Source organism: Zea mays, chromosome 6 (genome assembly GCF_902167145.1).
Source record: "Zea mays cultivar B73 chromosome 6, Zm-B73-REFERENCE-NAM-5.0, whole genome shotgun sequence".
Lineage (NCBI taxonomy): Eukaryota > Viridiplantae > Streptophyta > Magnoliopsida > Poales > Poaceae > Zea > Zea mays.
The window spans coordinates 82,414,303-82,440,461 of record NC_050101.1 but is presented as its reverse complement, the minus strand read 5'-3'; positions in this window follow the sequence as shown (position 1 = coordinate 82,440,461).

The following is a 26,159-nucleotide window of genomic DNA, read 5'->3' as shown; positions in this document are numbered from 1 at the left end:
GTAGCTAGGCTTGAGTCAATTCGTATATTATTGGCCTATGCTACTTACCATGGCTTCAAGCTTTATCAAATGGACGTGAAGAGTGCCTTCCTCAACGGACCAATCAAGGAAGAGGTCTATGTTGAGCAACCTCCCGGCTTTGAAGATAGTGAGTATCCTAACCATGTTTATAAACTCTCTAAGGCGCTTTATGGGCTCAAGCAAGCCCCAAGAGCATGGTATGAATGCCTTAGAGATTTCCTTATCACTAATGGATTCAAAGTCGGAAAGGCCGATCCTACACTCTTTACCAAAACACTTGAAAATGGTTTGTTTGTATGCCAAATTTATGTTGATGATATTATATTTGGGTCTACTAACGAATCTACATGTGAAGAGTTTAGTAGGATCATGACACAAAAATTCAAGATGTCTATGATGGGGGAGTTGAAGTATTTCTTAGGATTTCAAGTAAAGCAACTCCAAGAGGGCACCTTCATTAGCCAAACGAAGTATACTCAAGATATTCTAAGCAAGTTTGGGATGAAGGATGCCAAACCCATCAAGACACCCATGGGAACCAATGGGCATCTCGACCTCGACACGGAAGGTAAGTCCGTGGATCAAAAGGTATACCGGTCAATGATAGGCTCTTTACTCTATTTATGTGCATCTCGACCGGATATTATGCTTTCCATATGCATGTGTGCAAGATTCCAAGACGACCCTAAGGAAGCTCACCTTACGGCCGTAAAACGAATCTTGAGATATTTAGTTTATACTCCTAAGTTTGGGCTTTGGTATCCTAGGGGATCCACATTTGATTTGATTGGTTATTCGGATGCCGATTGGGCGGGGTGTAAAATTAATAGAAAGAGCACATCGAGGACTTGCCAGTTCTTGGGAAGATCCTTGGTGTCTTGGGCTTCAAAGAAGCAAAATTCCGTAGCTCTTTCTACCGCCGAAGCCGAGTACATTGCCGCAGGCCATTGTTGCGCGCAACTATATTGGATGAGGCAAACCCTCAGGGACTATGGTTACAAATTAACCAAAGTTCCTCTTCTATGTGATAATGAGAGTGCAATCTGCATGGCGGATAATCCCGTTGAGCATAGCCACAATAAACACATAACCATTCAGTATCATTTTCTAAGGGATCACCAACAAAAGGGAGATATCGAGATTGCATACATCAATACTAAAGATCAATTAGCCGATATCTTTACCAAGCCACTTGATGAACAAACTTTTAACAAACTTAGGCATGAGCTAAATATTCTTGATTCTAGGAATTTCTTTTGATGTCTTGCATGCATAGCTCATGAATATACCTTTGATCATGTCTCTTTTATATATGCTATGACTAATGTGTTTTCAAGTCTATTTCAAACCAAGTCATAGGTGTATTGAAAGGGAATTGGAGTCTTCGGCGAAGAAAAAGGCTTCCACTCCGTAACTCATCCTTCGTCGTCGCTCCGAGCATCTCTCCGGCTTTGGTATAATCTTCACTCATGTTTTATTTGCCAAAGGGGAGAAAGTAGTTAGGATAGGGCTCTAATGACTCCGTTTTTGGCGATTCATGCCAAAGGGGGAGAGAGTATTAGCCCAAAGAAAAAGGATCGCACCACCACCAGGACCGCACCACCACCAATTTAAATTTTTGGTTTTTCAATTGGTACTAATTTTAGAAAGAGTTTTTCAATTGGTATGATTTTCAATTTGGTATCTCATTGTGTTCAAAAGGGGGAGATAATAGTATTTCCAAAATCAATATCTTAAAACCCTCTTGAACACTAAGAGGAGGAATTTATCAAGGGGGAGTTTTGTTTAAGTCAAAGAAAAAGCATTTGAAACAGGGGGAGAAAATTTCAAATCTTGAAAATGCTTAGCAAAATCTTATTCATTTACCTTTGACTATTTGCAAAAGAACTTTGAAAAGGATTTACAAAAGAATTTGCAAAAACAAAACATGTGGTGCAAGCATGGTCCAAAATGTCAAAAATTAAAGAAACAATCCATGCGTATTTTATAAGTATTAATATTAGCTCAATTCCAAGTAACCCTTGCACTTACATTATGCAAACAAGTTCAATTATGCACTTCCACATTTGCTTTGGTTTGTGTTGGCATCAATCACCAAAAAGGGGGAGATTGAAAGGGAATTAGGCTTACACCTATTTCCTAATTGATTTTGGTGGTTGAATTGCCCAACACAAATAATTGGACTAACTAGTTTGCTCTAGTGTATAAGTTATACAGGTACCAAAGGTTCACACTTAGCCAATAAAAAGACAAAGAATTGGGTTCAACAAAGAGAGCAAGGGATAACCGAAGTGTGCCCTGGTCTGGCGCACCGGACTGTCCGGTGTGCCACCGGACAGTGTCCGGTGCACCAGGGGACTTCACGCTGAACTCCTCACCTTCGGGAAAATCCAGAGCCGCTTCGCTATAACTCACCGGACTGTCCGGTGCTCCAGAGGAGAGCGACTCTGAACTCGCCAGCTTCGGGAATCCGCTCCGCTATAATTCACCGGACATGTCCGGTGCACACCGGACTGTCCGGTGAGCCAGCGGAGCAACGGCTACTTCGCGCCAACGGTCGTCTGCAACGCATTAAATGCACGCCATCACGCGCAGAGGAGCAGAGCACGCACGGGTGGCACACCGGACAGTCTACAGGACCTGTCCGGTGCGACACCGGACAGCCAGGCGGGCCCACTCATCAGAACTCCAACGGTCGAAACCCAACGGCCTGGTGACGTGGCTGGCGCACCGGACTGTCCGGTGCGCCATACGACAGCAGCCTCCACCAAACGACTAGTTTGGTGGTTGGGGTTATAAATAACCCCAACCACCCCACATTCAAGTTATCCAAGTTTTCCACCTTCCAACCACTTACAAGAGCTAGGCATTCAATTCAAGACACACCTAAGTGATCAAATCCTCTCCCAATTCCACAAAAGCTTTAGTGTTAAGTGAGAGTGATTTGTTGTGTTCTTTTGAGCTCTTGCGCTTGGATTGCTTTCTTTCTCATTCTTTCTTGAGATCAAACTCACTTGTAATTGAGGCAAGAGACACCAATCGTGTGGTGATCCTTGTGGGAACTTTGTGTTCTAAGTGATTGAGAAGAAAAGCTCACTCGGTCCGAGGGACTGTTTGAGAGAGGGAAAGGGTTGAAAGAGACCCGGTCTTTGTGATCACCTCAACGGGGAGTAGGTTTGCAAGAACCGAACCTCGGTAAAACAAATCCGCGTGTCATACTCTTTATTCGCTTACGATTTGTTTTACGCCCTCTCTCTCGGACTCGTTTCTATTTCTAACGCTAACCCGGCTTGTAGTTGTGATTAATTTTGTAAATTTCAGTTTCGCCCTATTCACCCCCCTCTAGGCGACTTTCAGATTTGTCCATTGTTCACTAATTTCTCGTTTAGCTTCTGCAACTGCGCATTTTTCTTTAGCTTCAGCTAGCTTTTTCCGAAGATCCTCAATTTCGTGCTTCTGGGCCTCAGCTTGGGTTTTGGAAGCAGCCTCGTCTTCTTTTATTTTATTCACCAATGAATTTAATATTTTATCTTTCTCAAGACCTTCGTTCCTTAGCTCAATTACTTCGGAACGAAGGTTGTTTAAAGCCATGGTGCACCCTTCATCTTCGGCACTTTTTTGCGCTCTAAGGGCATTGCTGAGAATAAGGCCCTGCAAAAGGAATGTGATATTAATAAATAAACACACGAATTTCTAACCACGCAAAAAGTGTATTTTCTCACCTTTAAGCTGTTATATGCTAAGATGTCGGCCAATTCATCTTTTGACAAAACTGAAAGCCCATCTTCTAGAGTTGGGAATCCGAAGCTTCTTGCCATCTCCCGGCAGACAGAGATCTCCTTGCTGTCTGGGAGACAGTACAAGAAGTCCTCTTCTCCACTGCCAATGAATATCAACGCCCCTTTCGGATATTTTAACTTCTAGGCGTAATGATGAGCTTCTCGTTTTTCATCTTCAGATAGTATTTTGCCCGAAGCATGTCACACAATATAATCAGACAATTTGGAAGGTGCTTCGGGAGTTGAAGAAAGAGTTTTTTCAGACAGAATTTGCTTTAAAGTTTCCTTCTTACTTTCTCTTTCGGTTTCCAAGGATTTTTCTTTGGCAGACTCTGAAGGTCCAGTTTTGATTTTAGCCTGGTGCTTTGTAGTTTCGCCTCCAGAGGCTGTTGTTTCAGTTTGTGCTTTTTGAGTTTTGGCAACTTTTTTCGGCGTAGAGCTTGAAGACTTTATTGTCTCCAGTACATCCAAAACATTAACCATCCTTTTCCTTTTGGGGGTCACAGCCGACCCCTTCTGAGCTTGTGGCACTCCAACTTCTGCCGAAGGGTTTAAAATTTCTAATATTTTTGACCCTTCAGCTTTTGACTCTTCAGTTCTTTCAGCTTTCGGCATTGAAGATAGCTCTTCAGGTTTTTGCGCAGGTATAGGTTTTTTGGCTTCTATAGCCGAAGAAGCCTCGCCGACAAACTCGGGCACTGTGGCCGGCTCAATATAGCGTGGCCGGTGCGTAAGAACCTTTACCTTTTTTCTCTTCGGCGTTGGCTCAATAGGAGCGGCCGAAGCAACTTCCTTCACAGAAGCTGTACATTTTCTTTTTTGACCTCGTATTGGGTAACGGTAGTCAGGATAGACAAATCCGATAGCATCGAAAACTCTGTTCAGCCTCTTCTTTTTCCGGCCTCCGAAGGCCGCTGATAGCGCAGTATCTTCTGCCTTTGAGTACGGTCCGAGCAATTCATCACTTGTAGCTTCAACGCATTTCAACCAATCGTCGTCTGGCTCGATAAATTGGTCTACGAACCTGAAGGTGTATTTTAGTCGAACCAGACCACCTTCGTGTGGGTTGCTGATGGTTTCCTTTGACATTTCCCAGTTAGCTACCAATGGCCATATCCTGTAGACCACGTGCTCTTGAACTAAGTCCCTAGTTCCGATGAAGGAGCAGACTATACCGAAGGCCCTCTGGCATTCTTCGGCTGCTTCATCCATTTCCACCTTCGGTTTCTGGAGTCCGAAACGCTGCCAGATAGGGCGCATGATGATATCTTTAATATCTTCTCGTGCCTTCAAATCGTTTTTCACATAGAACCATTCCTTCATCCAGTCCCCGGGCCATCTCTTCCGAAAAGTTGGCACGGGACAGCTTGACCCAGAGCGGGCACCGAAGCTATAGCAACCAAAATTGTTATGATACTGCTCTTTGCCTCAAGGCTTTGTCTCATAAACCAGCTCGTGTATACTACAGAAGCTTTTTGCATTTGGCTCCAAGCCTTGGCTCCTTGCGGCCCATACGAAGATTCCCATCCTTATGATTGCTTCGGGAGTAATTTGATGTAGGCAGATTTCAAATATCTTCAAAATTTCAACCACGAAACTGCTTAGAGGAAACCGAAGCCCAGCCTTGAAGAAGCTTCGGAAGATCACGACTTCATTTTCCTCGGGAGTAGGACAAGTCTTCTCTCCTTCGTCAGCCCTCACAATAGAAAAATCCCGAAAATATCTACCCCTCATATTGACAAGATGGCTTTGTTTAATGGTTGATTTTCCAAAAACTGCATGGCTTGGCCGCCAGGGTCGATCTTCCGAGTCTTCCCCCCCACTTTCCGCATCATAACTGTCACTATCACCAGTATCTTCAGATAAACCTTCCAAGATTTCCCTTGTAATCTTTTCTGTATTTGTCTTTGATATTGATTCAAGAAAGCCAAGATTCTTCTCCTCAAGAAGGCTCAGCTTTGTTTCAGCAACAACTTTCTTATCTCCAGACATCTTCGGAAATGCTAAAAACCGCTTTTAAAGCCGAAGCTTAAAAAACTTACAAATTAAACAAGTCTTGTTGCGCAAGAGCTAAAAACTGAGTAAGCAAGAGCAGATGGCAAAGAAAGCGTACCAAATGACATCGAGGTGTGCTCTTATTTATACGTCTGGCACATTGAGAACAGGAGGGCCCCGCTTGTCATTGACTGTTGCTATTCTAGCAAGAGGAAGGTGTTTTTTCGGACCTTCGGCTTAGGGCCTTCGTCCATATCGCAATCTGAATTTATTATCCTAACAAATTAATATTGCGAGGGGCTACTGTTGGGGGCCTTCGGCTTCCGAAGGTCCTCAAAAACATGATTTAACAATGTTTCTGGAGTACAATTTGTGAACAGGTATCTTCGGACATGAGTTAAAACCACAACGTGAAGAAGCACAGAAGGGGTACGAAGGATGGCGCGGAGCCGAAGCTGTGTGTAGAAGAGCTTCGACATGATAACAGAATGGGAAACCGACTTAAAGATGACTTAAAGATGAAAAGGCTATTTAGACCTTGATGAATTATTATAGAGTTATTAGCAGATGTAAAGGGCATAAAGTGTAATTTTACATGGATTACGTCCCGTGCCTATAAATAGATGAACAATAACCCTGTACTGTTCACGCTGACTTGACATTTGCTTTTGCGTCACACTTGTACTTTTACCTTCTCTCAAGTCAGAGGTACATTTGTAACCCGATGTCATTTCTATTTTTCCATAGCAATAAAATAGAAATGAATTGATAATAACACATAACTGTTTATGTTATCTTTTATATTCCATGTAATTCCTTCTTCATTATGATATGTAATGTTTATGAAGGTATGTCCTTCATAACCTTCGTCCGAAAATCATTATTTCCCAAGTGAAATAATGCTTCGAAGGACGAAGGACTTTAACGTTTAACATTTTCTGTGTTGCCTTGTTCTTAACTCTTAGCATTTGAGAACAAGTCCCCAACAATGTCTGGGTGAATGGCGGCCGAGAGATGGCCCATGAAATTATAAAGAAGAGTGAAAAAGACACCCATGACGCCTGGATAGAAGCGAGACAAGCTAAAGAAGCTGCAGAGCGCGAAAAACGTATAGGTAATATCTTTTGATATTCAGCTTCATCATTTTGTTTTTGTGGCTCCAGACTAATTAATTTTTCCCACTTCAGCTAAATTATCCCCTCCACCAGAACCGTTCGATCCCCTGGCCGATCCAGATACGAAGGAAGCACTGGAGATCATTAATATGGCTGAATCTATTGTTGACGAAGTCGTCAATAAACTGCTAAATGAAGTTGCGGAGAAAATCCTGAAAGAAGACTAGGACTTATTGTAAAAACATTTCTAAATGGTCAATGTAAGGGACTAGAATGGACATTGTGCTTTTATTGTAACGAAGCTGTAATATTTGATGTGTGTAACTTTGGATCGAATATGTAAATTATTGTAGTTTATTCCTTTACGATGCATGAAACTTACATACATACCGTTTTTGAGCCTTCGGCGAAAAAACACCTTCTCTTCTTTTCATGCTTCGTAAAGAAAGAAGATCTGTGGTTCGTAAAAATAACGATATCCATGCTTCGCAAAGAGAGATCCCTCTTTTGTGTGCAGGCTGACGAAGCTGTATTTCGAAGCTTACTTCGTGTAACTTTGACAGTATTTTCCGAAAATCGGCTCCGTATTCCATTCTTGTGTCGTTGATGCAATATGATGTATGATGTGATGCTATGCGAAATGATGTGATGATATGATGCAAAATGATAATGATGCCGAAGACACATACTCACACTCTCACACTGGAACACATAATCTCTTCATTCCCTTAGGAACCACTGGAATCTCTTTGCCGTTTATTTTTCGGCTTCACCATTTATTTTTCGGTGTAAGTTCTACATCCCCTTAGGAATGTCTTTTCAACTTCTTCGCCTTCTATTTCGGCGGTATAAGTTCTGCATCCCCTTAGGAACGACTTTCGAACTTCTTCGCCTTATATATCGGCGGTATTTGGCTCTGCATTCCCTTTGGAACGACTTTCGAGTAGAAAACTTACTCTCTGCTCCCTTAGGAACGACTTTTTTGTAGCTTCGACAAAACTTACGCTGCGCTCCCTTAGGAACGACTTTTTGGTAGCTTCGGCAATTTTTAGCTCTGCATTCCCTTAGGAACGACTTTTGAGCTTCGGCGAATTTTGAGCTTCGTAAGTCTGCGAAGAAGATATATTCCATCTCGATAGAAACAAAATCATTACAAGAATTTAAAACTAGATTTACATTGCTTGTTCCTTATTAAAAAACAAAATGACGTAGAACATAAAAGTATTTTAGAGGCAGGATATCGCTCAATAAATGTGCTTTGATTCTAGCACAGTACTATTGGCTGTACGAGCTTCGGATTCCTCCCTGAATTCTCGTTGCTGTTGAGAGTTCTGGCGCCCTTCTGGCTGCTGACTTCGGGGATATGTAGGTTTGAGTGGTGGTGGCAGTGGAAGCTGAGGCAAAGAAGCCTGTGAATGGCTAGCCGAAGCAACAAAGGCTACAGGGTGATTGCCCACATACTCTTATATGTAGGGAGAGTGGCACGAAGTAGTGTGCAAGACCTGCTTCGGCTGATTCTTCTGAGCTTCGGCTTCTGCAATCTCCTTTTGCTTCAGAATAGTGATTTGGCACATTCTTGTAGTATGGCCCTTGTCCTCACCACAGAATAGGCAATAAATTTTCCTGGGCTGATCCCCATAACTTCCTCCAAAGCCCCTAGCGCCTCTGCCCCTTGGAGCTGGCGGCCTGAAGGAGCTTTGCCGCTGCCCCAAAGACTGTGAGGTGTATTGTGGCCTCTAAAGCTGGCTTCCTTTGTCGTCATTCTGATTGGAGCTGTGGATTGATCTGACATGCCTAGGGTGGATTCTTCCTTCGAAGCCCCTGGTCATCTCAGAGAATCTATAAGCTTCCTCCCTTCTTTGGCGGAAGTCCTTGTCAGCCCGGATGTACTCATCCATCTTCTGAAGCAGCTTCTCCAGAGTTTGTGGGGGCTTCCTGGCGAAGTATTGAGCCGTAGGCCCATATCGAAGACCCTTGATCATGGCCTCAATGACAATTTCATTAGGCACTGTGGGCGCTTGTGCCCTCAGTCGCAAGAACCTTCGGACATATGCCTGAAGGTATTCCTCATGGTCTTGTGTGCACTGGAACAAGCCCTGAGATGTGACTGGCTTTGTTTGAAAGCCTTGGAAACTGGTAACCAGTATGTCCTTGAGCTTCTGCCACGATGTGATTCTCCCTGGCCGAAGAGAAGAATACCATGTCTGGGCTACGTTCCGGACTGCCATGACGAAGGACTTTGCCATGACAGCTGCATTGCCTCTGTATGAGGATATTGTTGCCTCATAGCTCATCAAAAATTGTTTTGGGTCTGAGTGCCCATCATACATGGGTAGCTGGGGTGGCTCGTAGGATTGTGGTCATGAGATAGCCTGCAACTCTGCTGCCAAGGGAGAAGCATCATCAAAAGTAAAGGTATCATGATTAAAATCATCATACCATCCATCTTCGTTGAATAAGCCCTCTTGACGAAGCTCCCTGTGTTGGGGCCTTCGGTCTTGGTCATCTTGAGTAAGCTGACACACTTCCTCAGTAGCTTCATCGATCTTCCTTTGAAGATCAGTGAGTCGAGCCATCTTCTCATTTTTCCTTTGCACTTGTTGATGGATGATTTCCATGTTCCTGATCTCTTGGTCCAACTCCTCCTCCTGGAGTGTTGGACTGGTGGCCTTTCTCTTCTGGCTTCGAGCCTCTCGGAGAGAGAGAGAGAGTCACCTGATTTGTGTCTAGTGGCTGCAGTGCAGCAGCCCCTGGCACTGTTATCTTCTTCGGTGGCATGACGAAGGTCAGTGCTTTGTCGAAGGTTGTGGAAGTGAGTACACCGGAGGTGGGCGCCAATGTTGGGGACTTGTTCTCAAATGCTATGAATTAAGAACAAGGCAACACAAAAATAGGTTAATGGTTAATGCCATTCGTCCTTCGAAGCATTATTTCCCTAAGGATATAATGATCTTCAGACGAAGGTTATGAAGGACTTACCTTCATAATCCCAGCATATATCAATGAAAGATGAAGCATATGAAACATGGGAAACAACATGGATAATCATATGACATCATAATATATCTTTTATTATATAATCATGACTGAATAAGAATAACACAGGATGCATTTGTACCTTCGGCTTGATAGAAGGCAAAAGTACAAGCGTGACGCACAAGCGAGTACAAGTCAGCGTGAACAGTACGAGGGTACTGTTTATCTATTTATAGGCACAGGTAGCAGCCTGTGTAAAATTACATTCATGCCCTTTATATTTACTATTGACTTATGGACAACTCAACGGGGACTAGATAGCCTTTTCCCCTTTAAGTCGGTTCCTTTTTCCACCATTGAGCCAAAGCTCCCCTGCATGTAGCTTCGGAGCCACATCAGCCTTCGTCTCCACCATGCTTTTCACAACATGTATGGTTTTAGCCCGAGTCCGAAGGTACCTGTTCATATGTTACACTTGGAAAACATTGTTAAATCATGTTTTTGAGGACCTTCGGAAGACGAAGGCCCCAACAGGTGTGTAATTAATCATTACTTCATCTAGCTCTACTTAGTCATACTAACAGGTATTAATCACATGCACTAATAGAGTTACAACTATTTCCAATTGGTCGACATTAAACAAAGTCGATGATTAACTACGTGAGATAACTAACGTGATCGATTTTCAAGTAGGGTTCAATTTCATTAAAATAAATAACATGCTCAACGCGCATAAAATACACGGGGGGGGGGGGGGGGGGGGGGGTAGATGGGCACGTCTAGTGGTAGACGGGCACATCACGAGCGTGGTAGGGCGCTACGCGTCGCGCCGAGAGCACGACGAACCACACCAAGACACCGCACGCACCACGCGAGCACGTGCGCGCGCAAGGCCACACCGACGCACCGAACGAGCCGCGCACACGTCGAGGCCGAGCCGCGAGCAGGCAGCGGACCCACACCGGGGCCGAACGCGCTGCGCGAGTAGCGAGGCTGCGCCAGGGACGCGTCGAGCCGCGCCGGCACGCTACGGCTGCAAGCTGGGCGGGCAGGGGGCGCGCGGCCACGCATGGAGATGCCACACCAGGGTCGGGGAGGGGCCAGGACCGGGGAGCTGCGCCAGGCCAAGCGCGCCACGCTGGGGGCGAGCCGGGGCGAGGAGGGCCGTGCCGGGGCTAAAAGGGAAATATGCTCAAACCTTTTCCTAAATGATTTTGGTGGTTGAATTGCCCAACACAAATAATTGGACTAACTAGTTTGCTCTAGATTATAAGTTCTATAGGTGCCAAAGGTTCAACACAAACCAATAAAAAGTCCAAGATAGAGTTCAAAAAGAAAGGAGCAAAACCAACCGATGGCTGCCCTGGTCTGGCGCACCGGACTGTCCGGTGTGCCACCGGACAGTGTCCGGTGCACCAAAGAGATCAACTTTGAACTGCTCAGCTTTGGGTTTCTGGAAATGCCACTCCGCTATAATTCACTGGATTGTCCGGTGTAGCACCGAACTGTCCGGTGTACCATGCGGAGCAATGGCTACTGCACCAACGATCGTCTGCAAAAGTGAACAGTGAACGTGAACAGTGCGCGGACAGCGCGCACAGAGTCAGAGCAATGCCAGAAGGCGCATCAGACAATGAACAGTGACTGTCCGGTGGTCCCAGCTGTCAGAGCTCCAACGGTCGAACCCTAACGGTTGGATGACGTGGCTGGCGCACCGGACTGTCTGGTGCGCCCATCGACAAACAGCCTCCCCAACGGTCATTTTGGTGGTTGGGGCTATAAATACCCCCAACCACCACCACTTCAAGGCATCCAAGTTTTCAGCCATTGCATTCAATACAAGAGCTCTAGACTTCACTCCAAGACACAAAACAAAAGATCAAATCCTCTCCAAGTCCCAAACTCATTCCAAAGACTTAGTGGCTTGTGAGAGAGAGACATTTGTGTTCATTTGAGTTCTTGTCGCTTGGATCACTCTTCTTCTTCCTCTATTATTGTTCTCAAGCAACTTGTAATCAAGCAAGAGGCACCAAGTTGTGGTGGTCCTTGTAAGGGGTCTAAGTGACCCATTGATTAAGGAGAAAAGCTCACTCGGTCTAGGTGACCATTTGAGAGAGGGAAAGGGTTGAAAGAGACCTGGTCTTTGTGACCACTTCAACGGGGAGTAGGTTTGCAAGAACCGAACCTCGGTAAAACAAATCACCGTGTCATCCACTTTATTTGCTTGTGATTTGTTTTCACCCTCTCTTTCGGACTCGATTATATTTCTAATGCTAACCCGGCTTGTAGTTGTGCTTAAAGTTTATAAATTTCAGATTTGCCTATTCACCCCCCTCTAGGCGACTTTCAATTGGTATTAGAGCCCGGTACTTCATTAGAGTCTAACCACTCGAAGTGATGTCGGGAGCATCCGCCAAGAGGGAGATTGGTACCGGTGGCGACAAGTCTGCAAGCTTGGGGAGAACCCACTCAAGGGAGTCCGGTCACAAGCACAAGGAGGAATCCTCTTCCTCCATCAAGACACCATGGAAAGGTGACAAGAAGAAGAAGATGAAGAAAGTGGTCTACTATGAGACCGACTCTTCGTCACCTTCCACACCACTTCTAAGCGTCATGAGCACAAGAAGTATAGTAAGATGCCCCTCCGCTATCCTCGCATTTCCAAACGCACTCCATTACTTTCCGTCCCATTAGGCAAACCACCGGTTTTTTACGGTGAAGATTATTCTATGTGGAGTGATAAAATGAGGCATCACCTAACCTCACTCCACAAAAGCATATGGGATATTGTTGAGTATGGAGCGCAGGTACCGAAGGAAGGGGACAAGGACTATGATTCGAAGGAGGTCGACCAAATCCGGCACTTCAACTCCCAAGCCACTACTATACTCCTCGCCTCTCTAAGTCGAGAGGAGTATAACAAGGTGCAAGGGTTGAAGAGTGCCAAAGAGATTTGGGACGTGCTCAAGACTGCGCACGAAGGAGATGAGGTGACCAAGATCACCAAGCGAGAAACGATCAAGGGGGAGCTCGGTTGATTTATGCTCAACCAAGGAGAGGAGCCACAAGCCATGTACAACCGACTCAAGACCTTGGTGAACCAAGTGCGCAACCTCGAGAGCACAAAATGGGATGACCATGAAACGGTCAAGGTTATTCTAAGATCACTCGTTTTCTTAACCCTACACAAGTTCAATTAATTCATGGTGATCCTAGATATAAGCTAATGTCTCCCGAGGAGGTTATAGAAAAGTTTGTGAGCTTTGAATTGATGATCAAAGGCTCCAAACAAATCATCGAGCGAGGTGCCACCTCCACACCCGAGGTGCAACCCATCGCATTCAAAGCGACAGAGGAGAAGAAAGAAGAGTCTACGTCAAGTAGGCTCCCCATCGACGCCTCCAAGCTCGACAATGAGGAGATGGCGCTAATCATCAAAAGCTTTCGCCAAATCCTCAAGCAAAGGAGGGGGAAGGATTACAAGCCCCGCTCCAAGAAAGTTTGCTACAAGTGTGGTAAGCCCAGTCATTTTATTGCAAAATGTCCTATGTCAAGTGATAGTGACAGGGGCGACGATAAGAGGGGAAAGAAGAAGGAGAAGAAGAGGCACTACAAGAAGAAGGGCGGCGATGCCCATGTTTGTCGGGAGTGGGACTCCGATGAGAGCTCCACCGACTCCTCCTCCGACGAGGATGCCGCCAACATCGCCGTCACCAAAGGTCTTCTCTTCCCCAACGTCGGCCACAAGTGCCTCATGGCAAAGGATGGCAAAAAGAAGAAGGTAAAATCTAGAGCTTCAACTAAATATGCAACATCTAGTGATGAGGCTAGCTCTAGTGATGATGAGGATGATTTGCTTACTCTATTTGGCAACCTAAACATGCAACAAAAGGAAAAATTGAATGAATTAATTAGTGCTATTCATGAGAAGGATGAACTCTTCGATAGCCAAGAGGTCTTCCTTATTAAGGAAAACAAGAAGCATGTTAAGGTTAAAAATGCTTTTGCTCAGGAAGTAGAAAAATGTGAAAAATTAACTAGTGAGCTTAGCATTTGCCATGACACTATTTCCAACCTTAGAAATGAGAATGCTAAATTAATTGCTAAGTTTGAGAAGTTAAATGTTTGTGATGACTCACTTGTCAACCTCAAAAATGATAATGCTAGTTTGTGTTGGGGACTTGTTCTCAAATGCTATGGGTTAAGAACAAGGCAACACAGAAGATGTTAATTGTTACAGTCCTTCGTCCTTCGAAACATTATTTCCCTTAGGGTATAATAGTTTTCGGACGAAGGTCATAAAGAGGATACCTTCATAGATTCATTATATAATGACGAAGGATGAAATGTAAGAAATACAAATGACAATATGCACAATTATGCATTATTATTAAGCATAAACAGGAATATCGTTGAATTACAAGTGTACCTTCAACTGGAAGGAAATGATAGTACAAGCGTGACGCAAAAAGCGAATGCCAAGTCAGCCTGAACAGTACGAGAGTACTGTTCATCTATTTATAGGCGCGGGACACAACCCATACAAAATTACATTCATGCCCTTTACAGTTGATAATAATTCTATAGTAATCTGTTGAGGTCTAAATAGCCTTTTCATCTTTAAGTCGGTTCCACTTTCTGCTGTCACGCCGAAGCTTTCCTGCTTACACCTTCGGCGCTATACCGACCTTCGTATTATTCTGGTCTGCTGTGATGCCGACCTGAGTCCGAAGATACCTGTTCACACATTATACTCCAGAAATACTGTTAAATCCTGTTTTTGAGGACCTTCGGATGCCGAAGGTCCCCAACAGTAGCCCCTCGCAATGTTAATTTGTTTGAAATAACAAATTTAGATTGCGACATGGACGAAGGCTTTACGCCGAAGGTCCGAAAAAACACCTTCCCTTTGCTAGAATAGCAACATTCACTGACAAGTGGGGTCTTTCAACTTTCAACGCTCTTGGCATATAAATACAGTCATACCGCAAACTCATTTGACACGCTCTCTGGCCAATTGCTCCTACTCACTCAATTTTTAGCTCTTGTGCACTAAGATTTGTTAAGCTTTTAGTTTTGAAGCTTCGGCTTTGAAAATAGTTTTTAGTGTCTCCGAAGATGTCTGAGGATAAGAAGACTGCTGCTGAGATGAAGCTGAGCCTGGACGAAGAGAAAAATTTGGGGTTTCTTATAGCGATGTCAAAGACCAATACAGAAAAAATCACCAAGGAGATTCTGGAAGGTTTGTCTGAAGATACTGGTGACAGTGACAGCTATGATGTGGACAGTGGTGGTGAGGACTCCGAAGATCGTCCCTGGCGACCAAGCCATTCAGTTTATGGTAAATCAACTATCAAAGAGAATCATCTTGTCAACATGAGAGGAAGGTATTTCCGGGATTTATCCATTGTGAGGGCCGACGAAGGGGAAAAAACGTGCCCACACCCTGAAGAAAATGAAATCGTAGTGTACCGAAGCTTTTTGAAAGCTGGACTGCGATTTCCTTTGAGCAGCTTCGTCGTGGAGGTGCTGAAGATCTTCGAAGTCTATCTTCACCAACTTACCCCCGAAGCAATCATAAAGCTGAATATCTTCGTGTGGGCCGTGAGAAGCCAAGGTTTGCAGCCTGATGCAAAAAGCTTCTGCAATATACACGAATTGTCATACGAAACAAAACCTTGGGGTAAAGAACAGTATCACAATAATTTTGGCTGCTACAGTTTCGTTTCCCGGTCCGGGTCAAGCTGCCCCGTGCCAACCTTTCGGAAGAGATGGCCCGGAGATTGGATGACAGAATGGTTTTATGTGAAGAATGATCTGACAGTACGAGAAGATATCAAAGGTATAATCATGCGCCCTATTTGGCAAAGCTTCGGCCTTCGGAGGCCGAAGGTTGAAATGAATGAAGCTGCCGAAGAATGCCAGAGGGCCTTCGGCGCAGTCTGCTCTTTCATTGGAACGAGAGACTTAGTACAAGAGCATATTGCCTTCAGGGTATGGCCGCTTGCGGAGAAATGGGAAATGCCACAAGAAACCTTAAAAGAAGCCGACGAAGGTGGACTTATCAGGTTGAAGTACACTTTTAAATTTGGAGATAAATTCGTTGAACCAGATGATGACTGGTTAAAAAGTATTGAAAATTTAAGTGATGAACTGCTTGGGGCTTACTCGAAGGCCGAAGACACTGCAATGTCAGCAGCCTTCGGAGGCCGAAAAAAGAAGAGGTTGAATCGGGTATTTGATGCAATCGGGTTTGTCTACCCTGACTATTGCTATCCCATTCGAAGGCAGAAAAGAAAAAATACAACCTCTGCAAAAGAAGAAGTTGCAACTGCTCCTAGCGAGCCAGAACCGAAAAGAAAGAAGATAAAGGTCCTTACACATCGGCCGCGCTATATTGAACCAGCTTCGGTGCCTGAGTTTACCGGAGAAACTTCTTCGGCCACCGAAGCTAAAAAGCCAGCCGAGCCAACCTTGCTGCCAGAAGTCGCAGAATCGGCCGAAGTGCCAATAAAGATAGAATTGGAAAAATCAAAGACTTTGTTATCAGAAACGAAAGAGAAGGCCGAAACGCCGTCTACAGAAAAAATGGAAGAGGTAAAAGAAGTAACTGAGGGATCCAAAACATCAGAAGTTTTGAGTCCTGCAGCAAACATTGAGACGACAAAAAATCAAAGAGTGCCAGCAGTAACTCCAAAAAGAAAGAGAATGGCTAATGTGCTGGATGTACTGGAAACGATTAAATCTTCAAGCACACCTCCGCAGAGGGCTGCTGTCATTCCTGAAATAACAATTGAAATTTCTGATTCTAGAGCTCCAGGGCAAAAGACTGAAGCCGAAGCTGGGCCCCTAGAGCCTGCAAAGATAAAATCCTTGGAAAGTGAGGCAGAAAAAATAACAAAGCCAACTTTTGTTGAAGAAACCGGTGTCATTGCCCCCGAAGCATCCCCCAAAATTCGTGATTATATTGTTCGTCATGCTTCGGGGAAAAAACTGTCAGAAAAAGAAGAGCAAGAGGCCCAGCACTACGCCCAAAAACTGAAATATCCAAAAGGGGCTTTAATATTCAATGGCAGTGGAGAAGAAGACTTCTTGTATTGTCTCCCCGACAGCAAGGAGATTTCTGTATGCCGGGAGATGAGCAAGAGCTTCGGATTCCCAACTTTAGAAGACGGGCTCTCGGTGCTGTCGAAGAACGATCTGGCCGACAGCCTGGCTTACAATAGCTTAAAGGTGCGACAAATGAAATCCTTGTATTTTTGTTGAGTCCAAAATCTTTCGCTTGTTTAAATCTATTGACACACACATATTTCTCTTTGCAGGGCCTGATACTTAGCAATGCCCTCAGGGCACAGAAAGATGCTGAAGACGAAGGGTGTTCTATAGCCCTGAGCAACCTTCGTTCCGAAGTTATTGAACTGAGGAACGAAGGTCTCGAGAAAGATAAAATATTACACTCATTGATAAATAAAATAAAGGCAGACGAATCTGCTTTTAAAGGTCAAGCTGAAGCCCAGAAACGCGAAATTGAAGATCTTCGGAAACAACTGGCCAGAGCCAAGGAAAAACGCATACTTGAAGAGACAAAGCGAGAACTCAGCGACCAATGGGCACATCACCTAGAAGGAACTGTTGAAGAGCTTCGATCGTCCAAAAAGAGATGTTATAACAAATCTATAGAATGTGTTAAAAAGCTGAAGGCTAGCTTCGCCAAGGTCGGCGCATTTTCAAGTGAGGAAAACTTTACGAGAGGCAATCCCGAAGGTCCCATCGAGTGGATCGACCACGAAGCTGAAGCCTTCGAAGAGATTTTAAATAGCCGTGGAGATATATGTGCCTTCTCTGGCGCCAGAGGACTTGCCACCATCTTAGAGAAGAAAGGCTGCGAACATGTAAAAATTTTAGCACAATCCGAAGCTGCTTTGTCTTTTGAAGATGCAAGAGATCCTTCGGACGAAGCTAGTATAATTGGTGGAAAATTTTTTACCGATATTTGGGATAATGGTGGCCGAGAAATGGCCGGGGAAATTATTAGAAGAAGTGAAAAGGGAATTCACGATGCTAGAGAAGTAGCTGAGGCTGCTGAAAGGAGCGCAAAGGCCGAAGGTCAATTAGGTATTAACTGATAGTTTCATTGTGTTGAAATCTTAGGCTTTAAGATTTGTTTGCGATTTGTAATAGCACTGTGTCCGTATCCTGTCTAACTTCAGATTCTGCTAAAGCGTCTTCGGGCCTTCAGCCGAAAGGAGACGACGAAATTAAAAAGATGGCTGAAGATATTATGGACGAAGTCGTCAATCGGCTCCTGAACGAGGCTGCCGAAGTCGTTTTGAGAGAAGATTAAGTATTTTTGTAAAAAACTTCGGAAATGTAATATACTGTAACATTTTGTAACCTCAAATGTAATATACCTATTTTTGTTAGTCAATTCTTTACGATGCATGAAACTTTACACGTACCGCTTTTGAGTCTTTGACGAAAAAACACCTTCCCTTCTTTTCATGCTTCGTGAAGAAAAATTTATCTTTGTCACAACGATATCCAATGTTCTGATGAATAATATCCAGGCTTCGTGAAAATATTTTCCGAAGCTACACTTCCGAAGATCAATGATGTATCTTTTTTGTGACTGATTCCTCCCTTTTTTCAAAGCGTTCTTCTGTAGATTGATAATGTGTCTACCTCTTGTGCCATGTGCAAAATGATGTATGATGCTTATGCTATGCGAAATGATGCGATGATGTTATGTTATGTGAGATGATGTTTATTCCGAAGATACATACGCATCCCTGCAATAAAACACAATCTTTTATAAGCCTCCCTTAGGAGCTTCTTCGCCTTTTACTTCAGCGGAATCAGCGTTTATTTTTCGCTGTAAGCCTCCCTTAGGAGCTTCTTCGCCTTTTACTTTCAGCGGTATTCGCGTTGACTTTTCGCGCTTCGCCTTTTACTTAGGCGGTATCAGCGTTGACTTTTCGCTGTATGCTCTGCATTCCCTTTGGAACGACTTTGGAGCAGAAAACTTACACTGCGCTCCCTTTGGAACGACTTTTTGTGACTTCGGCAAACTTACTCTGCGTTCCTTAGAACGACTTTTGTTGCTTCGAAGAATTTTCGATAGTTCGAAGGTCCTCTTTGTTATCAATATAAGCCTGTAAAGAAAATATGTTTTCCTTGTAGGAATCAACGAAACTAATTACATGAAGCCTAAACAATGTCCTTTATTACAGAAAATAAAACTGAATGAAAAAGATTGCTATTAAGGTAGGATATTTGTCAATAGATGTGCTTTGACTCTGGCACAGTGCTATTGACTGTACGAGCTTCGGATTGCTCTCTGAAGTCCCTCTGGTGTGGAGCATACTGGCTCCCTTCTGGCTGCTGGCCTTGTTGCAACGGAGGTGGAGGCGGAGGCTGTTGCCAAGAAGCTTGAGGCTGACTCGCCGAAGCAACAGAAACTGCAGGATGATTGCCCACATATTCTGGAATGTAGGGCGAATGATACGAAGCTGTATGCATGACCTGCTTCGGCTGAGCTTGTTGTGCTGCTGCTTCAGCTATTTCCTTTTGCTTCTGAATAGTAACATGGCACATCCTGGTAGTATGGCCTTTGTTCTCACCGCTGAATAAGCAAAAGATTCTTCTCGGTTGATCGCCAAATCTTCCTCCAAAGCCCCTGGCGCCTCTGCCTCTTGGAGCTGGTGGTCTGAAGGAGCTTTGCTGTTGCCCCGAAGCCTGTGAGGAACATTGTGGCCTTTGTTGTTGGCTGCCTCTATCATCATTTTGTGTAGAGTTATGAATTGATCTCACGTGCCTCGGGTAGAACCTCCCTCCGAAGCCCCTGATCATTTCAGAAAACCTGAAAGCTTCCTCCCTTCTTTGGCGAAAATCATTATCGGCTCGAATGTACTCGTCCATCTTCTGGAGCAGCTTCTCCAAAGTTTGAGGAGGCTTCCGAGCGAAGTACTGAGCTGACGGTCCTGGCCGAAGCCCCTTGATCATGGCCTCAATAACAATTTCATTGGGCACCGTTGGTGCCTGTGCCCTCAAACGCAAGAACCTTCGGACATACGCCTGAAGGTATTCTTCGTGATCTTGGGTGCACTGGAACAGAGCCTGAGCAGTGACCGGCTTCGTCTGAAATCCTTGAAAGCTAGTTAACAACAAATCCTTCAGCTTCTGCCATGAAGTGATCGTTCCTGGTCGAAGGGAGGAATACCAGGTTTGAGCCACACTCCTGACAGCCATAACGAAAGATTTGGCCATGACTGAAGCATTGCCACCATACGAAGATACTGTTGCTTCGTAGCTCATCAAAAACTGCTTCGGGTCTGAGTGGCCATCGAATACGGGAAGCTGGGGTGGCTTGTAGGACGGAGGCCAAGGTGTAGCCTGCAGCTCAGCGGACAGAGGAGAAGCATCATCAAAAACAAAATTCCCATGATGGAAATTGTCATACCAGTCATCCTCGTTGGGGAAACCCTCCTGATGGAGATCTTGGTGTTGAGGCCTTCGGTGCTGCTCATCCTGGGCAAGGTGACGAACTTCTTCAGAGGCTTTGTCTATCTGCCTCTGCAGCTCAGCTAGCCTGGCCATCTTTTCTTTCTTCCTCTGTACTTGTTGATGAAGCATCTCCATATTTCTGATTTCTTGATCTATCTCGTCCTCTGGTGGTGTCGGGCTGACAGCCTTCCTTTTCTGGCTTCGGGCCTCCCGCAGGGAGACTGTCTCCTGATTGTGGTCCAGTGGTTGCAGAGCTGCAGCTCCAGTTGCTGAAGCCTTCTTCGGCGCCATAACGAAGGTTTATGATCGCCGAAGGTGTCCAAAAAACTTAGAGTGGAAGTGAGTTCACCGTAGGTGGGCGCCAATGTTGGGGACTTGTTCTCAAATGCTATGGGTTAAGAACAAGGCAACACAGAAGATGTTAATTGTTACAGTCCTTCGTCCTTCGAAACATTATTTCCCTTAGGGTATAATAGTTTTCGGACGAAGGTCATAAAGAGGATACCTTCATAGATTCATTATATAATGACGAAGGATGAAATGTAAGAAATACAAATGACAATATGCACAATTATGCATTATTATTAAGCATAAACAGGAATATCGTTGAATTACAAGTGTACCTTCAACTGGAAGGAAATGATAGTACAAGCGTGACGCAAAAAGCGAATGCCAAGTCAGCCTGAACAGTACGAGAGTACTGTTCATCTATTTATAGGCGCGGGACACAACCCATACAAAATTACATTCATGCCCTTTACAGTTGATAATAATTCTATAGTAATCTGTTGAGGTCTAAATAGCCTTTTCATCTTTAAGTCGGTTCCACTTTCTGCTGTCACGCCGAAGCTTTCCTGCTTACACCTTCGGCGCTATACCGACCTTCGTATTATTCTGGTCTGCTGTGATGCCGACCTGAGTCCGAAGATACCTGTTCACACATTATACTCCAGAAATACTGTTAAATCCTGTTTTTGAGGACCTTCGGATGCCGAAGGTCCCCAACAGTTTGATTTCTAAAATTGACAAGTTGAATGAATCACTTTCTAGCCCTAAGATTGAGAATGATAATTTAATTGCTAAGGCTAAGGATTTAAATGTTTGCAATGATTCTATTTCCAATCTTAGAAATGATAATGCCATGTTACATGCTAAGATTGATGAATTAAATGCTTGCAAACCCTCTACATCTACTGTTAGCCATGTTTCCATTTGTACTAGATGTAGAGACATTAATGTTGATGCTATCCATGATCACCTAGCTTTAATTAAACAACAAAATAATCACATAGCTCAACTTAGTGCTAAAATTAATGAGCATGACTTAGAAAATGAAAAATTTAAATTTGCTAGAAGTATGCTCTATACTGAGAGACACCCTGGCATTAAGGATGGCATTGGCTTCCAATAGGGAGGCAATGTTAAACTTAATGCCCCTAAGAAATTGTCTAACTTTGTTAGGGGCAAATCTCCCATGGTTCAGGATAACGAGGGCTATATTTTATATCCTGCTGGTTATCCCGAACACAAAATTAGGAGAATTCATTCTAGGAAGTCTCACTCTGGCTCTCATCATGCTTTTATGTATAAGAGTGAGGCATCTAGTTCTAGGCAATCCACTCATGTTAAATTGCCTAAAAAGAAAACTCCTACTGCATCAAATGAGCCTATTATGTCATTTAAGACTTTTGATGCTTCATATGTTTTAACTAACAAATCGGGCAAAGTAGTTGCCAAATATGTTGGGGCCAAACACAAGGGCTCAAAGACTTGTGTTTGGGTACCCAAGGTGCTTGTTTCTAATGTGAAAGGACCCAAGACTGTTTGGGTACCTAAGAACAAGGCCTAAACTTCTTTTGTAGGTTTATGCATCCGGGGGCTCAAGTTGGATCATTGATAGCGGGTGCACAAACCACATGACTGGGGAGAAAAGGATGTTGTCCTCCTACGAGAAAACAATGATCACCAAAGAGCTATCACATTCGGGGATGGAAATCAAGGTTTGGTCAAAGGACTTGGTAAAATTGCTATATCTCCTGACCATTCTATTTCCAATGTTTTTCTTGTAGATTCTTTAGATTACAATTTGCTTTCTGTTTCTCAATTATGCAAAATGAGTTACAATTGTCTTTTTACGGATATAGGTGTTACTGTCTTTAGAAGAAGTGATGATTCAGTAGCATTTAAGGGAGTATTAGAGGGTCAACTATACTTAGTTGATTTTAATAGAGCTGAACTCGATACTTGCTTAATTACTAAGACTAATATGGGTTGGCTCTGGCATCGCCGACTAGCCCACGTTGGGATGAAGAATCTTCACAAGCTTCTAAAGGGAGAACACATTTTGGGACTTACCAACGTTCATTTTGAGAAAGACAGGGTTTGTAGCGCATGTCAAGCAGGGAAGCAAGTTGGTGTTCATCATCCACACAAGAACATCATGACGACCGACAGGCCGCTTGAGCTGCTCCATATGGATCTATTTGGCCCGATCGCTTACATAAGCATCGACAGGAGTAAGTATTGTCTTGTAATTGTGGATGATTATTCTTGCTTCACTTGGGTGTTCTTTTTGCAGGAAAAATCACAAACCCAAGAGACCTTAAAGGGATTCTTGAGACGGGCTCAAAATGAGTTCGGCTTAAGGATAAAAAAGATTAGAAGCGATAATGGGACGGAGTTCAAGAACTCTCAAATTGAAGGATTTCTTGAGGACGAGGGCATCAAGCATGAGTTCTCTTCTCCCTACACACCTCAACAAAATGGTGTAGTGGAGAGGAAGAATAGAACTCTACTTGACATGGCGAGGACCATGCTTGATGAGTACAAAACTTCGGACCGGTTTTGGGTGGAAGCAATCAACACCGCTTGCTACGCCATCAACCATCTCTACCTTCACCGAATCCTCAAGAAGACATCATATGAACTCCTAACTAGTAAAAAGCCCAATGTTTCATATTTTAGAGTCTTTGGTAGCAAATGTTTTATTCTTATTAAAAGAGGTAGAAAATCTAAATTTGCTCCTAAGGCTGTAGAAGGCTTTTTACTTGGTTATGACTCAAACACAAGGGCATATAGAGTCTTTAACAAGTCCACTGGACTAGTTGAAGTCTCTTGTGACATTGTGTTTGATGAGACTAATGGCTCTCAAGTAGAGCAAGTTGATCTTGATGAGTTAGATGATGAAGAGGCTCCATGCGTCGCGCTAAGGAACATGTCCATTGGGGATGTGTGTCCTAAGGAATCCGAAGAGCCTCCACAAGCACAAGATCAACCATCATCTTCCATGCAAGCATCTCCACCAACTCAAGATGAGGATCAAGCTCAAATGATGAAAATGAAGATCAAGAGGATGAGCCACCTCAAGAGGAGGACAATGATCAAGGGGGAGATGCCAATGATCAAGACAAGGAAGAAGATCAGGGTCAAAGACCGCCACACCCAAGAGTCCATCAAGCGATACAACGAGATCACCCCGTGAACTCCATCCTCGGCGATATTCATAAGGGGGTAACCACTTGATCTCGTGTCGCACATTTTTGTGAGCATTACTCTTTTGTGTCTTCTATTGAGCCATACAGGGTGGAAGATGCATTAAGAGACTCGGATTGGGTGTTGGCAATGCAAGAGGAACTCAACAACTTCACGAGGAATGTGGTATGGCATTTAGTTCCACGTCCTAATCAAAATGTTGTAAGAACCAAGTGGGTCTTCCGCAACAAGCAAGACGAACATGGTGTGGTGACAAGGAACAAAGCCCGACTTGTGGCCAAGGGATATTCACAAGTCGAAGGTTTGGATTTTGGTGAAACCTATGCACCCGTAGCTAGGCTTGAGTCAATTCGCATATTACTTGCCTATGCTACTTACCATGGATTCAAGCTTTATCAAATGGACGTGAAGAGTGCCTTCCTCAATGGACCAATCAAGGAAGATGTCTATGTTGAGCAACCTCCCGGCTTTGAAGATAGTGAGTACCCTAACATGTGTATAAACTCTCTAAGGCGCTTTATGGGCTCAAGCAAGCCCCAAGAGCATGGTATGAATGCCTAAGAGATTTTCTTATCACTAATGGCTTCAAAGTCGGCAAAGCCGATCCTAATCTCTTTACTAAAATAATTGCAAATGATTTGTTTGTATGCCAAATTTATGTTGATGATATCATATTTGGGTCTACTAACAAATCTACTTGTGAAGAGTTTAGTAGGATTATTATTCAAAAATTCGAGATGTCAATGATGGGGGAGTTGAAGTATTTCTTAGGATTTCAAGTAAAGCAACTCCAAGAGGGCACCTTCATCAGCCAAACTAAGTACATTCAAGACATACTCACCATGTTTGGAATGAAGGATGCCAAGCCCATCAAGACACCCATGGGAACCAATGGGCATCTCGAGCTCGACACGGGAGGTAAATCCGTAGATCAAAAGGTATACTGGTCGATGATAGGATCTTTACTCTATTTATGTGCATCTCGATCGGATATTATGCTTTCCGTATGCATGTGTGCAAGATTCCAAGCCGATCCTAAGGAAGTTCACCTTAGGGCCGTGAAAAGAATCTTGAGATATTTAGTTCATACACCTAAGTTTGGTCTTTGGTACCCCAAGGGATCCACTTTTGATTTAATAGGATATTCCGATGCTGATTGGGCAGGGTGTAAGATTGATAGAAAGAGCACATGAGGGACTTGTCAGTTCTTGGGAAGATTCCTGGTGTCTTGGGATTAAAAGAAACAAAATTCAGTAGCTCTTTCTACCGCCAAAGCTGAGTACATTGCCGTAGGCCATTGTTGTGCGCAATTGCTTTAGATGAGGCAAACCCTTAGGGACTATGGCTACAAATAAACCAAAGTCCCTCTCCTATGTGATAATGAGAGTGCAATCCGCATGGTGGATAATCTCGTTGAGCACAGCCGCACTAAGTACATAGCCATTCGGTATCACTTTTTGAGGGATCACCAACAAAGGGGGGATATCGAGATTGTTTAAGTTAGCACCAAAGAACAATTAGCCGATATCTTTACCAAACCACTAGATGAGAAAACTTTTACCAAACTTAGGCATGAGCTAAACATTCTTGATTCTAGGAACTTTGATTAAAACTTTGCATACATAGTTCATTTATATACCTTTGATCATATCTCTTTCATTTGCTATGACTAATGAGTTTTTCAAGTGTATTTCATGCTAAGTCATAGATTGAAAGGGAAATGGAGTCTTCAGCGAAGACAAGGCTTCCACTCCACTCTACCAGTATCATTTACCCTTCGCTGTCACTCCGCATCCCTCTCCAACTTTGGTATAATCTTCACTCATATTCATTTGTACCATTGGGGAGAAAGTAAAAGGGATCTAAAGACTCTGTTTTTGGCTATTAATACCAAAGGGGAGAGAGTATTAGCCCAAAGCAAAAGGACCGCACCACCACGCCAATTTCAAAATTTTTTTGAAACAAGTTTAAGTTTTTAAAATGTTCTTCAATTGGTATCTTTGAAATTAGTATTCCTCTAAGAAATTCTATCTCACTTGATATCTATATTTTAAGGAGGAGTTTTTCAAAAATTAGTATCTAAAATATTTGATCTTCTTTCAATTGGTAAAACCCTCTTGAACACTAAGAAGAGAATTTCATTAAGGGGGAGTTTTGATTAGTCAAAGGAAAAGCATTTGAAACAGGGGGAGAAAATTTCAAAATCTTAAAAATGCTTCTCGAATTCTTATTCATATACCTCTGACTATTTGCAAAAAGACTTTGAAAAATAATTTCC